Source organism: Triturus cristatus, chromosome 10, assembly GCF_964204655.1.
Source record: "Triturus cristatus chromosome 10, aTriCri1.1, whole genome shotgun sequence".
Taxonomy (NCBI): Eukaryota; Metazoa; Chordata; class Amphibia; order Caudata; family Salamandridae; genus Triturus; species Triturus cristatus.
Window position 1 is genome coordinate 1,238,509,280 of NC_140593.1, and position 15,923 is coordinate 1,238,525,202.

Genomic DNA, 15,923 nt, shown 5'->3' on the forward strand with positions numbered 1-15,923 from the left:
GGTTGCAGGTGTGGTGCCAGTCTCGCCGTCAAATCCAGAATCAACCGTTGGGGGAAGCGGTAGCACCGGATACAATCATTCTCCCGCATGGCAGCCAAGTCCGGAATTGGTCGGGGAAGAGGCGGCGCTCTGCAGTAATTTGGAAGTGACAAGGAAGAGTGAGTGCACCACAACAACAAATAATTTGTCCTGAGCACATGTTAATCTGTCTATACACATATGCGACATACGGAGTCAGGTATGTGCCACATGCCCTGGACACGTATGGCTGGCAGGTGACACTCCTACCAAGACCCAGCTACACACGGAGATTGAGAACCTCCACATGCCATGGCATGGGATTAGCTGTGTCCCAGTGCAAGTGAACAGCCAGACGCAAGACAGGAGTGACATACACCCACACATCAGCAGAAGTAGGATGTCGATTGCAGAGACTGGTAGCGGAACACTAGAGCCACAGGTCACATGACATTACACTAGGACAGCCCACACACCTTGCCATGAAGGTGCACATGTCATGACTCACCACACATTCATAGAGAGGATGCAGACATGTCCTTGTTACGCTACTCCGTGTCCCATGCATACATACGCACCTCACATCCGATACCACATGTGGCACGGTGTGCGGAACAGTGTGCAATGTCAATCTACACACAGACACATGTTGGTTGCTGCAACAGCTGCAGCTTTTGAGGGTGCTCCAACATCAACCTAATGGGAAACCCCCACACATACATGACATAGTCACATCGTGCACCGTGGGTAGTGACAAGTCAGGTGTGGTAACCCCTGTACCGGGCATCAGGGGACACTTCCGTGTGTTGGTGTCCATGCCATGCCAGTGTCGGTCATCCCAAGTGTGCAGTACGACATGCACACATGTCAAAGGAGTCAAGGGCATGCCTGGCACACATTGCACCGTGACACAATACATCTGTACACATCTCATCATACATCTGGTGCCTTCTCGACTCAGGAGTAATGTGCCACATCACAGCCTGTCACACCTGTGCCCCACACATGTAGTACTGCCCAGACAATGCCTTGATGTCCATCCATGGACAAGTATGTCCGCCCTATTCCTTCCTGTGTGCTGCCTGTCACCACTGTGATGTGTGAAAACCGCCGTACTGCTGCTAAGAGTGCCTGTGTACGTTCCCATATCACTGTGGGAGTGCTGCCGTATGTGTACCCATAGTGATGGTGAGCGTACAGGCATGTGTACGGTCAGTAAGTACGCATACGCGAGAACACCCATAGTGGTACGGACCGTACACACGCCTGTACGTTCACTATCACCATGGGTGTCCTCGCGTATGCGTACTCATACTGGTACGGCTCGTACACACGCCTGTACGTTCACTATCACTATGGGTGTCCTCGCCTATGCGTACTCGTAGTGATAGTGAACGTACAGGCGTGTGTACGGTCCGTACCACTATGGGTGTTCTCACGTATGCGTACTCGTAGTGATAGTGAACGTACAGGCGTGTGTACGGTCCGTACCACTATGGGTGTTCTCGCATATGCGTACTCGTAGTGATAGTGAACGTACAGGCGTGTGTACGGTCCGTACCACTATGGGTGTTCTCGCGTATGCGTACTCGTACTGGTACGGCCCGTACACACGCCTGTACGTGCACTATCACCATGGGTGTCCTCACCTATGCGTACTCGTAGTGATAGTGAACGTACAGGCGTGTGTACGGGCCGTACCAGTACGAGTACGCATACGCGAGAACACCCATAGTGGTACGGACCGTACACACGCCTGTACGTTCACTATCACTATGGGTGTCCTCGCGTATGCGTACTCATAGTGATAGTGAGCGTACAGGCGTGTGTACGGGCCGTACCAGTACGAGTACGCATACGCGAGGACACCCATGGTGATAGTGAACGTACGCACGCGTGTACGGGCCGTCGCTATGCATTTGGGGTGCCCTAGGGGCCCGGAACGCACCGTACCTGTGTGTGAAGCTCAATTTTACATAGGGGACACATGAGGGACAAGTATTAAGGCCTACATGCATGCTGGTTGTCATGGAGACCAATTTTTAAGTTTGAATTTGTTCTGGAAGGTGCACAGCAGAAGTCAGTTGGAATGAATCTACTTTGTTGCAATGTGTTTGTGGGGTTGACATCATGCTGAAGAAAAAAACACAATAAGAACCCACTGACTGTGCTAGGTTTGAAGGGATTGGAGGAAACATAGGATGCAAATGTGAGTGACCAATCACTCTGTACTCCTGTGCATGAAACAGGCCAGCAAGGCAGATATAAGGCAGCCAGGTCCCATGAAGGAGCACTTGCCTGCACATATTTCGATTCTGCCACACTGCTGCTGCTCCTGATTCCCTGGAACCATGTCAAGGTCTGTGGAGAGGTCACAGCCATTCACCCTGGAGGAGAACCTGGCATTGCTGGATGTGATCCTCCCACAGTACCCCCTGCTGTATGGGCGACCAGGGTATCAGGTGAGTGCAGAGCTACTAGCACAGACTGTGTCCCTTTTTTTGTGACTGTGACTTCTGCCATTGTGTCCAGGTGTGACACACATGCTATGTACTGTAGGGGGGGTCCCAGGGGGGGGAATGCCTGATGTCTCCCAGCAGTGCCCAGAGACAGGAGGGGTGTGTGCAGAGGCCTCCCAGCAGTGCCCAGAGACAGGAGGGGTGGGTGCCTATCACTCCCAGCAGTGCCCAGAGACAGGAGGGGTGTGTGCAGAGTCCTCCCAGCAGTGCCCAGAGACAGGAGGGGTGTGTGCAGAGTCCTCCCAGCAGTGCCCAGAGTCAGGAGGTATGTGTGCAGAGTCCTCCCAGCAGTGCCCAGAGACAGGAGGGGTGTGTGCAGAGTCCTCCCAGCAGTGCCCAGAGACAGGAGGGGTGGGTGCCTATCACTCCCAGCAGTGCCCAGAGTCAGGAGGGGTGTGTGCAGAGTCCTCCCAGCAGTGCCCAGAGACAGGAGGGGTGTGTGCAGAGTCCTCCCAGCAGTGCCCAGAGACAGGAGGGGTGGGTGCCTATCACTCCCAGCAGTGCCCAGAGTCAGGAGGGGTGTGTGCAGAGTCCTCCCAGCAGTACCCAGAGACAGGAGGGGTGTGTGCAGAGTCCTCCCAGCAGTGCCCAGAGACAGGAGGGGTGGGTGTGATGCACAGTGTGAGCCTTGATAATTGAATGTGTCTTTGCCCTCATTCCACCTGTGTACTTTCACTGGCACGTACTGCTTTTGCCCTTCCCCAGAGGAGTATGTCCCTATGGCAAAGGTGCAATGCGTTGGCTGCATGACATGCCTTGTTGTAACCAGCTAATTTGTTGCCATATGTGTCTCTGTGACATGTTGCACGTGTATTGATGTAGTGTCACTTGTTCATCCTCACAGGTAGGTGCCTCTGCCAAGGAGCAGATCTGGCTGACCGCCGTCAGTGCCGTGAGGAGTGCGGATGGTCGGAGGCGGAGCCTGTCCCAGGTGAGGAAACGCTGGCAGGATATCCGGTGCTGGACGCGGAGGATCGCACAGGTCCTGCTGGGGGACTCACCTGAGAGCCATAAGAACCGCGGGCGCCGCCGTCTCTCCCACATCCACAAGCGTGTGCTGGCGGTGGTATTTCCAGACTTGGACAGGCGCTTACAGGAGATGCAGCAGCAGGAAGGGGGTAGGTACATGTGTGTTTGTTGTGTTTCACCAGCATTTGTAAGTGCACTGTTCCATGGATGCACTGCCAGGGTTTAATGGTGCTGTGCAGATCCTGTTACCCACAGTATTGCAGTGCTCTCCTGCCTCCCTTCCCCTCCTTGCAATGTGTTCCCTGGTCTGTGTGAAGTCACTCCGTCACAAGGTTATGTAGCCTGGCACCTTCTCCACGTGTACAATGCCTGCAGCATCATGTGTGGGGGTGGTGTGTAACATGTTTTGGGACCTTGCCTGTGCGCTGTCCAGTTCTGGTCTTGTGGGTTCCATGTCAGTTGGCACTAATGCTGAGTCCAGACATGGGAGTTAGTCTCTCAAGTGTGAGGCCTTACAGCACGCATGTCCTATGTGGTGGCCTGTGACATGATGTGCGTGAGTGTGCGGTACGCATAGTGCGGGGATGGTAGCGTGTGTTGCAGTCATTCCCATTCAGGAGCATGGAGTTGTGTGGCCACTACTGTCCCCAGGGGCATATTTTCCTAGGTATCATGTGTGTAATCTGAATATGTTGACAATCTCTGTGTCTACAGCATAGGTTGTGCTCTGTGCCATTGTCCCCTGGCCAAATGTATATTGACGTGAAATGTAGTACAAGTGTCCACTGTACAGACTGACCTGATTTTCCTTGTTCATACTCACGGTGGCCAGTGCCTGTGTGTCTTGTTACAATCATCTGATGATGCCTATTTGTACATGATTATTTGGACAGGCGCACCTTGGGTATTTTGTGTGCAACCTTGATTTGTTGCATCCCATGTGTATTTCACCCAGACTAAGGGATGTAAGTGCTTCCTGTGTCTCCAAATAATAGTCTCATGTAGGGGGTGGGTGGTGCGGCCATGGCCTTCATGTCACAACCTGATATCTCCTTGCTAGGACTGGCCAGTGTGTGATGTTTGTCTGGACATGCACTCAAGGTGCAGTGTGCCAGTCATGGTGGGCATGTTTTCAGTTTAACCTATGCTGCATGTGCCTCTTGTTCCTGGATATGGTCCCTGCTCATCCCTATTTCCTGCCACGCTGTGTGGTGCAGATGCAGTGCTGGATTGTCCCCAGGGCCGTGCTCCTCACTCAAAATTCCATTCCATCTCATTTGCTAATGAGTCATGCTGTCCATAGTTTTTCGGTGGCATGGTGGGTCAAACAACTGTGTCTTGCATGCCCTACATATGTACCTTGTTTTGTAGATGTAACTCTTCCTTTGTATCAGGCTATGCACTGTAACCTAAGTAGATTGGACTCATGTGACATATGTATACAGGTGTATGATTAATTTCTGTCTCTTCACCCTGCCCACAGCATCGTCGGGGGACACGGAGGGAGACATGGGCACAGAGGGACCGAGCACCAGTGCCAGCGGTGACATCGGGGCTGGCACATCAAGTGGGACTGAGGCGGAGGAGAGTGAAGCCGGGGACCTGTCGACTGGCACAACAGAGTATGAAGCTGACGGGTCCGAGGATGATCTCTCCGAGCGGGCGGCGGCTGCACCAGCAGCTGACAGCGGCACTACATCTCGCCCCGCCCCCTCCATTGCCATAAGCCGCCTCCCACTTGCTTGTGTCCCTTCCCAACGTGCCCGGTCACCACATGTCTCCTTCCTGCCAGGCACCGCACCCCCTGCCCCTGTCTCCACTGCTGCCGCCAATGCCGAGTCTGTGGACATCCAGCGGCAGTTGCAGGTTGGTCAGGCTGCGATCCTTAATGTCCTCCATGGCCACAGCCAGGTCCTCAACAACATGGAGGCATACTTGGAGGGCATTCATTCATCGCAGGCTGACCAACGCAGCTTGCTGAGGTCGATAGACTCGACACTGACTGCAGCAGTGGGTCTCCTGCAGCGCTACGTCTCACCCCCTACCCCTGCCCCATCCACACTTCCCACTCCCATGCCTGTCCCACGTACACCCAGACGTCAGCATGCGCCCACCACAACACACAGAGGCACCACACCAGCAGGGAAGGTCCACTGCACACCTCCTGACATGCACACACAGGGTGAAGTAGGCACACCCACTGGGTCGGGGGGCAAACGTGTGACACGCAGCCAGAGTGGGAGTCCGCATTCCACCCAATCCACTCCCTCCAAATCCCCTCCCCTCAGCTCTCCTGGCCACATCTCCCCCAAAGACTCCTTCATGGCCGCTCTGTCCCTGAGCCCCACAGTGACGCCACCACCCAAGCGGTCAAGGAAGTCCTCGGTCAGGGTGGTTGATTCCCCCCCCCCTGTCTACACCCTCCCCCAGTGGCGCTGCGACCCATCCCTCTGACCCCCCCCCCCCTCCTTGGGGCCTGTGGTTCCTTCGGGTGCAGGGGATTCCCTGGAGGACCTTGCTAAGGTGTGCAGCGAGATCCTGGCCTCCGCCTTTGGCCCTGCCCCACCCCCTGTGGTGGAGTCCTCCTTCCCTGCACCCACGACGCCTACCCTTTACCCTCCTGTCCCTGCGGTGCCTGTTTCTTCCCCCCCACATGATGCCCTCACCCCTGTGGAAGACGACGGAATGTAACTGTGCAGGCCCGCTAGGGGACACGCATCCCACTGTGTCCCCCATCCAGCTGTGACTTCTGGACTGCCCTATGGGCTTTGTAAATATTGAACTTTCTACGAACATACAATTTTTGATCATGCTGATTAAAGCCATTTTTGTTTCCTTTGAACACTACTGCTTTTCTGATATTGCTGTTGGTGGGGCTGCTACATGATTTTGGGTGGTGATCATGTGTTGGTTGTGTGGGAAATGTAGTAGTGTGCTGGTCATAGGGGGGACCCTGGGATCTGTGTGCCATCACACGGTGTTAGCTAGGTTTCCGTGTTCATGTAAGCAGTTGCTGCATGGTGAAATTGTCCAAAGGTGTATTCCTTCCTCTGTGTACCCTGCCATCTTCCCTGCAGGGTGTTCCCAATGTTTAGCGCAGAGCTGTGTGTACATTAGCTGGGTGTGTGACGGACTCCTTCTACTTTGCACATGCATGCTGAGCGATGTCTCCACCTGCATCATTCGTGGCATTCTTGGTAGTCATTGTACTTGTGTATGTGGACTATTGACATGACTTCATGTGTACATGTATTCTTTTCTGCGCTATGCATGCGTATACTCCCAGCCTCGCACACATGTGGTACATGTACTGCAGGGTCTTTGTGCACCTGACTGAAATTTGTGGGCATGGTATCTGTGGCTACTCCACCCTTTGCGTTTCATGGGCACTGCTGTGAGTGTTAGGCACACACCCCTCCTGTCTCTGGGCACTGCTGGGAGGACTCTGCACACACCCCTCCTGTCTCTGGGCACTGCTGGGAGTGATAGGCACCCACCCCTCCTGCCTCTGGGCACTGCTGGGAGGACTCTGCACACACCCCTCCTGTCTCTGGGCACTGCTGGGAGTGATAGGCACCCACCCCTCCTGCCTCTGGGCACTGCTGGGAGGACTCTGCACACACCCCTCCTGTCTCTGGGCACTGCTGGGAGTGATAGGCACCCACCCCTCCTGTCTCTGGGCACTGCTGGGAGGACTCTGCACACACCCCTCCTGTCTCTGGGCACTGCTGGGAGTGATAGGCACCCACCCCTCCTGTCTCTGGGCACTGCTTGGAGTGATAGGCACCCACCCCTCCTGTCTCTGGGCACTGCTGGGAGTGATAGGCACCCACCCCTCCTGACTCTGGGCACTGCTAGGAGGCCTCTGCACACACCCCTCCTGTCTCTGGGCACTGCTGGGAGGACTCTGCACACACCCCTCCTGTCTCTGGGCACTGCTGGGAGGCCTCTGCACACACCCCTCCTGTCTCTGGGCACTGCTGGGAGGACTCTGCACACACCCCTCCTGTCTCTGGGCACTGCTGGGAGTGATAGGCACCCACCCCTCCTGTCTCTGGGCACTGCTGGGAGTGATAGGCACCCACCCCTCCTGTCTCTGGGCACTGCTGGGAGTGACAGGCACCCACCCCTCCTGCCTCTGGGCACTGCTGGGAGGACTCTGCACACACCCCTCCTGTCTCTGGGCACTGCTGGGAGTGATAGGCACCCACCCCTCCTGCCTCTGGGCACTGCTGGGAGGACTCTGCACACACCCCTCCTGCCTCTGGGCACTGCTGGGAGGACTCTGCACACACCCCTCCTGTCTCTGGGCACTGCTGGGAGAACTCTGCACACACCCCTCCTGTCTCTGGGCACTGCTGGGAGTGATAGGCACCCACCCCTCCTGCGTCTGGGCACTGCTGGGAGGACTCTGCACACACCCCTCCTGTCTCTGGGCACTGCTGGGAGGACTCTGCACACACCCCTCCTGTCTCTGGGCACTGCTGGAAGTGATAGGCACCCACCCCTCCTGACTCTGGGCACTGCTGGGAGCGATTGGCACACACCCCTCCTATTTAACAATATGTACGCTTAGTCCATACACGTGTGTGGGTTCGCTCCATGGGGGTACGGGTCGTACTTACACTGTTGGGGTGGGGGTACGCTCCATAAGTCCGCGGGTGAGGGTACGGGTCGTACTTACACTGTTGGGGTGGGGGGTACGCTCCATACGTCCGCGGGTGAGGGTACGGGTCGTACTTACACTGTTGGGGTGGGGGGTACGCTCCATACGTCCGCGGGTGAGGGTACGGGTCGTACTTACACGGTTGGGGTGGGGGGTACGCTCCATACATCCGCGGGTGAGGGTACGGGTCGTATTTACACTGTTGGGGTGGAGGTACGCTCCATACGTACGCGGGTGGGGGTACGGGTCGTACTTACACTGTTGGGGTGGGGGGTACGCTCCATACGTCCGCGGGTGAGGGTACGGGTCGTACTTACACTGTTGGGGTGGGGGGTACGCTCCATGCATACGCGGGTGGGGGGACGTGTCGTACGTACACTGTTGGCATGGGGGGTACGCTCCTTGCATACGCGGGTGGGGGTACGTGTCGTACTTACACTGTTGGGGTGGGGGGTATGCTCCTTGCATACGCGGGTGGGGGTACGTGTCGTACTTACACTGTTGGCATGGGGGGTACGCTCCTTGCATACGCGGGTGGGGGTACGTGTCGTACTTACACTGTTGGGGTGGGGGTACGCTCCTTGCATACGCGGGTGGGGGTACGTGTCGTATTTACACTGTTGGGGTTGGGGGTACGCTCCATGCATACGGGGTGGGGTACGGTCCGTACATATCCGTCCCCACGCTATGTGATGCTTGTGCGGGCCGTACCCAGGCCTTTGCCACGTGGGTACGAGCCGTCCCGCCATTGTTGGGGTGACGTAGGTGTGGGTGTGGTACGACTCGTACCCACGCTCTTAAGGCGTGGGTACGGGACGTACCTGTCTGGTTGTGTTGCCGGTTCGCGTCGTCAAGAACTTCCGTTGTGGCGGTCGCTGGCTTAGCTGGACACGCCCCCACCCCCTCGTAGTGACCAGCGCCTGAGGGTCAGGTATGTCCAGGGCATGTGTGCTGTGTGACTTTGCTGGGGGTTTTGTGGCCTGCCCTGGTCCTGCCACCCCCCCCCTTTCCCCCCTCCCTTTGTTGTTCTGACCTTCTGCGGCGTCTGCGTCGGAACCTGGTCGACTGCTATGAGGGCCGGGATGACACGTAGGTTCGGGGCCATGTCTGTCCGTCGCGTACGGGTACTCCTTGTTCGCGTCGTCCTGTCTGTCCGTCGCGTACCGGTTCTCCTTATTCGCGTCGTCCTGATTCCCCGGCAGTTTTTGGCAGCCGGAAAATATTCACCGTGCGGGATGACGTCGGTGCGAATCGTAATTCCTGGTTCGTGAATGGCAGGCTGCGTGCGTCCCGACGTCACGTTGGCGCTTTCCCGGATCGCATTTCTACGTTTATTTTCGTCGGTCGGGGTTTTGTACGATTCGTACGGAAATGGTGTTTCCGTGCGAATCGTAATTCCATGTTTGTATATTTTGACGACCGGGTACGCGTCGGACGGAGAATATGCTCCGTCCGACGGTTCGTACCCGGTTTTTACAGGATCGTGATCGGCACCCAAATATCTGTTTTAGGTGTGGCAATCCTTCACATTTTGAGACTGGACGATCTTGCCCAGCGAGAAATATTACATGTAGAATCTGCAATAAAATAGGCCATTTCGCCAGAGTGTGCCAGAGTCAAGGTAAAGAGGCAAGTAAAATCAACCCTGTAGTTGCTAATCTGGGAGAAAAGAATTCTGAAGACCCACTAGACAAATTGCAGGAAGATCTCCAAGACATGGTTCCAGTGGTTGCAGATGACAAGTGGAGTCAGGTGATTCATCTACTTGCGTAGACGTATATGTTGATATATCTATTGGAGATAGGTTAGTTAAACTACTTGTTGACTCTGGCGCAAGAATATCTATGATAACTCAATTATTCGATGACCTGTGGACTGGAAGGGTGCTTGAAGTTACTGAGGGGCGTCACATTGAATTGTCTGGATTTTTTGATGATGTATTAGTTTTCAGGGGCTGGAAGATTTTTGGTAAGGTGTATGTTGCGATGAAAGGTTTATGTATTTTAGGTTGGTTTCACCAAGGGTTGTTTAAGATGATTTTGAGGCCTGGCACTGTAGACCAAGTCTCCATTGTGGGGGTGTCTGAAGCGAGTACTGTGACCAACTGTTCAGTTGAAGAGGTTTGTGCAAATTTTCCCAAAGTGTTTTCCGATAGTTTAGGAACTATTAAGGGTTTTAACACAAAATCAAAGTTAAGGATAGGTCCATTCCTGGCAAACATAAACTGAGGAATGTACCTTTTTCTGTCAGGGGAGATTTAGAAAGAGAATTAGTGCTGACTTACGCAACCTAAACAAGGCAATTTAGGTTGAATCGCACCTGCTTCCTAATATTTCTGGTTTACTGGCTGCGGTGTCGGGTGTGAAGTGGTTCAGTAAACTGGACATGGCCTCTGCCTACCACCAGGTGGAATTAGAACCTGAGTCTAGACATCACACTGCTTTTGTTTCCCCGGTAGGTACTTTTCAGTATCATAGAATGCCGTTCTGGTTAGCTTCGGCGGCATCAGTCTTTCAAAGGATTATGTTTCAGTTACTCAAAGGCATAGATGGTGTAGTTGCCTTCCAGGCTGACGTGCTAATTTTTGCTAAGACCAAAGAGGAACACAAAGTCATCCTGACTCGTGTCCTTTGCATTCTCCAGGAATATGGTGTGGTTCTTAAGATCACGAGCGTGAATTTTGCAAAAATAAGATACAGTATTTAGGTTACGTTGTGTCATGGGATGGCATTGAACCTAGGCCTGGGTTGGTCAGTGCAATCATTGAAGTACAAGCTCCTAAGGACAAAACCGCTCTTAAATCGTTATGGGGGATTTGTGAATTGTATTCTTGGTTCATCTCTGGTTATGCATCTCACATTTTACTGTTAACCAAACGTTTAAAGAAGGATTCCAAGTTTTGTTGGGATAGTTCTTTTAAGGATTCTTTTGACTGGATCAAGAACAATTGGCGAGCTCTAAAGTTTTAAAACCGTTTGACCCCAAGCTTGCTTGTTGTGTCATGCTTCTAATTACGGTTTGGGAACCATTTTGACACAGGAGAATGGTGTGGTGGAGAACACCATTAGTTTTGCCTCCAGAGTACTGAGGAACAAAGACATTCATTACTCTATAATAGAAAAGGAATTGCTGGCATGTTGGTGGGCAATTCAGAAGTTCAAACCTTATATCTGGGGTACAAAATTCACTGTAAAAACATCATAAACCTTTGGTTTCCATTTTGTCTGTGGAGAAAATCAAAGAAGACTCCTAGAATCTCAGGACTGTCGTCCAAACTGTTACAATTTCATTTTGATATCATATATATCAAAGGAGGAAACAATGTGCAAGCCGAATTTTTGTCCCCTTTTGCGGTCCAGGCTGTTGATGCAGAAGGTGAAGATACCACTGAAGACAGCTGTTTTATTGCCTCATTGGATCTGGAGGAAATGTGCACAATTACCGTGAGTGAATGGAGAGATGAAATGGAATTGGACGAGGTTGTGAAAGGTGTGTTGGAGTATGTTGCTAGAGAATGTCTAAGTGGAAAGTTCCTTGCAAATTTGTGCCAGCCTTTCTGGAAGATTTCTGATGACCTCTCAGTGGACAATAGTCTACTTCTCAGAGGTGACAAATTAGTTCCTCTTACAGGTTTAAGATCTAGGCTAATCAGGATTGCTTATGAAGGTCACATGGGAGCTACGTTCACACAAAAAAGACTTAGACAAACTCTGTGGTAGCCCTCTATAGATAGCGAGGTTGAATCTTTTGTTAGTGGTTGCGTTGTATGTCTTTTCTCAGAGAAGAAGTTGTGTGCGAGAAAGCCACCTCTTCAACCCATTGAATATCCTGCAAGAGCTTGGGATAAAGCTGGTGTTGGCCTAGTTGGTCTGTTTAATAAGTTGCCAAGACAGTATCGCTTTGCAGTGGTAGCATTAGATCTGTACTCAAAGTGGCAGAAACCATCTTTGTGGTGGACCCTAATGCTGGTGCAGGTATCGATTTACTTAGGAACATTTTCCTCAGGAAACGGTATCCTGGATTTGTGATTTCAGACAGTGGGGTCCAGTTTGCCAATGAAGAGGTTGAGAGGTTTCTTCAGGCGGTGGTGTCAAGCATTTGAAGACATCTCTATATCATCCCCAAACTAACAGTCAGGTTGAGCGCATAAACTGTGTCCTAGTTCATTGTATTAAGTGGGCAGTTAACAACAGGTGTGTCGTGGTTAATGCTGTTAGGTCCATATTGTGGATTTACCAGACTTCTTCACATTCTAATAACCAAATTTTCCCACTTGAAATGTTGAGGGGCAGGAAGCCTGCTACCAAGTTGAGCCCGAGTTAAATGAGCAAGTGGGTTAAGTTTGGTGTTGATGTAGGGGTTTGGAACTTAAACGCAAGGAAGGTGAGTGAAGCCCAAGTAAGGTAGAAAGAGAACTTTGACAATCGCAATCGGGTCAAAACCTTCAAGTTTGATGTTGGAGATAAAGTGTTTATCAAAAAAGGAAGTTATGTAAAAAAAAAAGTGGTAGGAAATTTGATTGGTCATTAGTGGTTGATAAGGTTTGTGGGAGTGCGGTGAGAGTTTCTGGCACCAATTGGTGGAACGTTGCAAAGGTGGTTAAAGCCTCTCAAAGGTTAAGTCCTGAGAATCAGGTGGAGGGGCCAAGTTTGAGTGTGGCGCTGTACGGAAGTGAATTTAAGAAGGCTGAGTTGGAACAGGATTTGCGCAGTACACTCAAAATCTTGTTGTACACGTTTTTATGGGGTCTCGGTTTGAGTCTTTTCATGGTTGCAGTTGCTGCTAACAGTCTTGTTTGCTATTACTTCGGCGAGACAGGTCAGCGAGTTGCAAGCCATGAGTGTCCGTTAACCAATCACAACATTTTTGCCTGTCAAGCTGGTGTTGCGAACTAAAGCTGCTTTTCTTCCCAAGGTGGTTATTCCCTTTCACCTAGGTCAGTTCATCACCCTTCCAGCCTTATATCCCTCACGTCGTTCTACGAAGGAGTGGCCAGTGAAGGCTGACAATTACAGTTAGTGGAGGAGCAGGCAAATGGGTGATGGGTGGTTGCATTAAATAAATACATTAAATACATACATAAAATAACATAAATTAAAAGATTTACCGTGTTTGCTGCACAACATGTCCTCCTGCTCCGGTCCTCTTCCAGGGCCCCAGCCAACTCCCTTAACCAATCCTGTTGCCTTTCTCAAGCTGTTAACCAGCATTAGAGAAGTGCCAGGATTGTAAGGAGCCGCCTCTCTCAGTGCTCCAGAGGACACTGGAGGCCTGTCCCTGCTCTCAACCTTGCTGTCTAAGACATCTGGGTTAGAGAGATTTAAAGTGTGCATGTCTGGCTGGCTGTCGCAAGACAGCTGGCCTAAGTGACATGCGCACTTCTAAACTAGTGCACAGGCAACCCACCACTCCTCCCTGCTGCCACTCAGCAGGCTCCGCAATGTCCTGACACTCGGTTCGGTACGGGTTGACGAAAAATAAAATGGTATTAATTAATTTTATTACCATTTTATTTCTCGTCTCTGGGGCTTTTCTGAGGGTATTTTAGTGGGTGACGCTCCTACGCTCTAAAGGAGGAGCCACCCCTGGGAGTGGCTGCATTGCTTAGATCCTAGGTGTTCAGTTATTTTCTATGTTGACCACACCAAGGACTTCAGAGTGGACAACCAGCTCTTTGTTGGCTACTGTGGCAGCGGGAAGGGCAGAGCAGCCCAGAAGTGGATGCTGTTCCCCTGGATCATCCTCTGCATCACAATGTGCCACGCCCTGGCAGGATAGGAACCACCTGAAGGGACCAGGGCCTATTCCACTCTGGAGCGAAACCAGCATCTTCTGCTCTCATGAAGGTTTGTTCCCATCGTAGAGAGCTCTAAAGCTGCAACTTGGGCATCCCTGCATACATTCGCCAAATTCCTGTTTGGACTCAGAAGTGTGCAGGGACTAACACTTCACCAGATACTGGCTCCGAGATTTCCTTTTCTGACCTTCCATCAGCCCACTTCCTGGAGAGGTATTGCTTGGGAATCTATTCACCAGGTAAGGAATTTGCAGGTAGAAGTATCCTTCAGAATTAAAAGTTACTCACCTTCGGTAACGATCTCTCTAGTGGACACTCTACCTGCAGACTCCTCACCGAGCCTCCCCCCGCCTCCACGTTTCATGAATGGTTATACAGGTAACGTTTTACTGAGCTCCCAATTGGCTTTTTACACTGAACTGTATGTGACTGATGTCACTCCATCTGTTCACCTCGAAGGCCCGAAGAAACAGAAACTGACATTATTGCGTCAGATTGAACGCTATATGGCTTCAATGGCACCACTTGGCATCACTTACAGTGCCGACAAGGAGCCAGCACTCCCTACTGGTATCAAAGATCTTGGAAGATTGCATGTCAAGTCCGACACGCAGGATTATTCACCAGATAAAGGAATCTGCAGGTAGATAGAGTATCCTCCCAGAAAGATCTTTACTGAAGTAACTTTTTTGAATGACCACGTACCTGGTCCAGGTGACACAGATCGCACGCTAACCCGACAACCAGCGGTTAACATCGTTGTGCACATACGTTTCAGGACACCAGTCATGAGATGGAGATTCAGATTCCATTGACTACTCTTGTTTGCTCGCACTCCAGCTTTTGGTGCGGGTCTTCAAAGGGGCTCCATTTTGAACTTCTTCCCTTAAAACTTCCCCCACTTTAATGCAAGTTAAAAGGGAATTTATTTCTCCAGATTTTTTTGAAAAATCTCATTCTTGTATGTTCTGAAATGTTGGCGTGGTGTTGTTCACAAGTTATCATAACCCTAAATGTTACTAGCAAAATAAACCCATGTTTGCTATAATTCTGCGGATGTTAATTTCTGGCTTTGTTTTGCAGCCTGGGATCGGACATGCACCACTTTGGACCAGTTTGAGGAGTGTGACTGGGTTGGAGGCCTTCCTGCAGGGGTGAGAGGGAGCCGGAAGTGATGTCAGCCCCCACTTCCTTTGAGAGGAGAGCCGCCTTGTCCAAAGAGCACTTGAAGGCAGTGTGAAACAATCCTTTTGTTGAGTCCTCGTCAGACGTGTGTGCTGACATCCTGGTGATGGCTCCGCCCTCCAGTGCACGTGATCTGACGTCCACCGGAAGTGATGGGCGGGACCGAGGCTGGCCACGTGGCACAGAGAATGGCTGGAGAGAGTCGACGAGCTCCAGCTCACGCCTTGTAAAGAGTCCTCAATAAAGTACTTGTATTTTCAGCAGCAACCCGTTCTAGTGCCACTCAGAGGGTGCATATTTAAGAAACTCTTCAAATTATTTAAATTAACACAAGTTAGTGACATTTGAGCAGCAGTCCTTTGCCACAGTTTAAGAGGATGTCGTACAAAAAGGGGACAGGAATAAAATAGGTGCTATATGTTAACAATAAATTATTTTATAATTTGCATATTACAATTTTCTGTCTGTAAGTCCTAATTTAATACTACTCTGTTTTTCAATATTAGACGGATGAAAGGCTGAGCTCCCCTTCCCAGGATTTGAATTCATGACGTGGATCTGCCGTCAGCAGAGGGTGTTTTAACTCACTGAACCCCAGTCCTCAGCATGGGTCAGGGTTTGTCTGAGAGTTCTGTAGTCTTCACTACATTCCACCTACCACATTTCATGGTTTGTCCAAACAGGCCCCCAGATCAGGGTGAATTTTTAAATATATAAATTATGGCTACAGATCTGAAAGTGATTGGTCCTGCTGTGCCTGTCATGTATG

At 51.5% G+C, this 15,923-nt stretch overlaps 1 protein-coding gene across 1 annotated transcript in view; it reads left to right on the plus strand.

Annotated features, from left to right (window-relative positions):
* LOC146797169 (protein Wnt-7b-like) overlaps positions 1-15,604 on the plus strand; it is a 131,284-nt gene extending 115,680 nt beyond the window's left edge. The window contains exon 5 of the mRNA XM_085629868.1: positions 15,053-15,604. The gene's annotated coding sequence lies outside the window, so the exon portion shown is untranslated. The remainder of the gene's footprint in view (positions 1-15,052) is intronic.
* The last annotated feature ends 319 nt before the right edge of the window (positions 15,605-15,923 follow it).